Source organism: Octodon degus, unplaced genomic scaffold, assembly GCF_000260255.1.
Source record: "Octodon degus isolate 3935 unplaced genomic scaffold, OctDeg1.0 scaffold00142, whole genome shotgun sequence".
Classification (NCBI taxonomy): Eukaryota; Metazoa; Chordata; class Mammalia; order Rodentia; family Octodontidae; genus Octodon; species Octodon degus.
The window spans coordinates 21,238-23,088 of record NW_004524718.1 but is presented as its reverse complement, the minus strand read 5'-3'; the positions used below and the strand labels follow the sequence as shown (position 1 = coordinate 23,088).

General features: G+C 31.6%; 1 pseudogene; it reads left to right on the top strand.

Annotated features, from left to right (window-relative positions):
• The first annotated feature begins 901 nt into the window (after positions 1 to 901).
• LOC101579767 overlaps positions 902 to 1,851 on the top strand; it is a 15,602-nt pseudogene continuing 14,652 nt past the window's right edge.

The window sequence follows — 1,851 nt, the reverse complement described above, 5'->3', positions numbered from 1 at the left end:
TTGCTTCTGATTTTGTTACAAATAGTAAAGTGCAATAGAAACTTTATAATTCAGAAATTGCTTCATCTTTTGATACTTTATATTTCACAATATAGAAATATAAAAATGTCTCTATTCACTACCGAACATTTAGTAGTTTGTTTCAGTGATTTAAGTGGTTGAATCTTCAAATGCTAGTTAATAACATTTGAAAACCAAGATGCTTTAGAAAAGAACATCTTCTAAATATAAAAAAATCCATGTCATTTTTAATTATATTTGTAATTTCTAATCATAATTGATTGAGATTGTTGCTATGTTAAATAAGACAGTTGAATTTAGCTTGTGTGAGAAATTAAAGTCTCTTGAGAATTTTAAACTATTTTTGATGATTCAGTTAGGAAAGAGTATTATAATTAAGTTAGCTTGATATTGAAGTAGGATTTTAGAAAACACTCAATATTTAGTACAATAAAAGAAATTCAGTAGAGCATTTACAATCATAGAATTTCTGTGTGCCAAGTTAAGTACAAATATAAATTAACATCCATAACAAATATTTGTGATAGGTTCCATTTGCTGCATTTTAAAAATCAGAAGACTGAGACTCATTGAGAATAACGAATTGTCACAGAAAAAAAAAACTAGATAGCAAAACAGTAACTCAACTAGGATGGTTTAATTAAGCATGGAACACTTTATTTTCAGAATACCAATAAGCCAGCCTCTAACTTTGCCTAAGAAAAAGATATCATGTGTTAAAAGAGAAGTTACAACGTGTTGGCAGTTGATCCCATTTGGGATGAAAAGCTGACAGGATTACAGGCTGGAGATGACCCAGGCTTCTAGATCACTTGCAGCCCCTGCACGATTTTAAACAAAGACATCTCTTCTGTGACATCTTCTGTTTGTGAGTGTGAGCATGGAGGTAATGCTGAGAGGCAAGTAGAGTGAGGAAGAGGCTAGATTCCTTGATCATTGTTACCCAAATGCCGGGAGAGACATACTCTTTAAATAGAATGGAAACTTCGACATCTTCCTTTGTCCAGCTTTTCCTCCCGGTCTACATTTATGAAGTACTCAATTTCCTGCTACATCCTGGGATACACCGAGAGCTGAGCTCACACACATCGCACCTTCAGCTTCCGTGGGAAATATTAAACATTACAGCAGATGTTGACACTAGCAAGTAGCAGAAGGTTGAATTTTGAGGTTTTGGAAATCACTTCCTTATAAAATTTGAGAAGAAGCAAATTATTTCTAGTATATTCTTTTTGCTTTGTACATCATATGTTTACATAAATGACATATTTTGTGTAATGTTCAGTTAGTCAACAATATGTATTTGACCTCTTTTACTTAAATAAAGCCTTAAATTTTTAAACTCTTCAAAAGTATTTAAGACTAAAATGCTTGAAATTTGTTCCTAAATATAGACAATATGTGGACTGAATTCTAAAAAAACACAGCATATAATAGAACCAGTCTAGAAATCAACTATAGCCAGGTAATACAGCAATTAACAAGAAAAGAATGATTAAATGAGAGTTACAAAACACAAAGTAATAAAATTCAATCATATACAAAGTATGTGAATATCACATTAAGATTGGATATCATGTACATAGTAAGCAATGATTTCATGTTCCTAAGTTGATACTTTTCTGTATGGAGGAAGTTCCTTGCCTGTCAACAATATTTAGTCTATTATTGGGAAAATATGTTTATATTTACATGTCACCAAATTTAACAACTGAAATGAATCTGTTTCCTTGATTTTGAAGTGTGCATTGTATGGAATAATATGTGGCACCAGACCCTTGGTGCATCTTGTTAATTAACTGATTTAGAAATTGATGAGTTTTGTGTGAG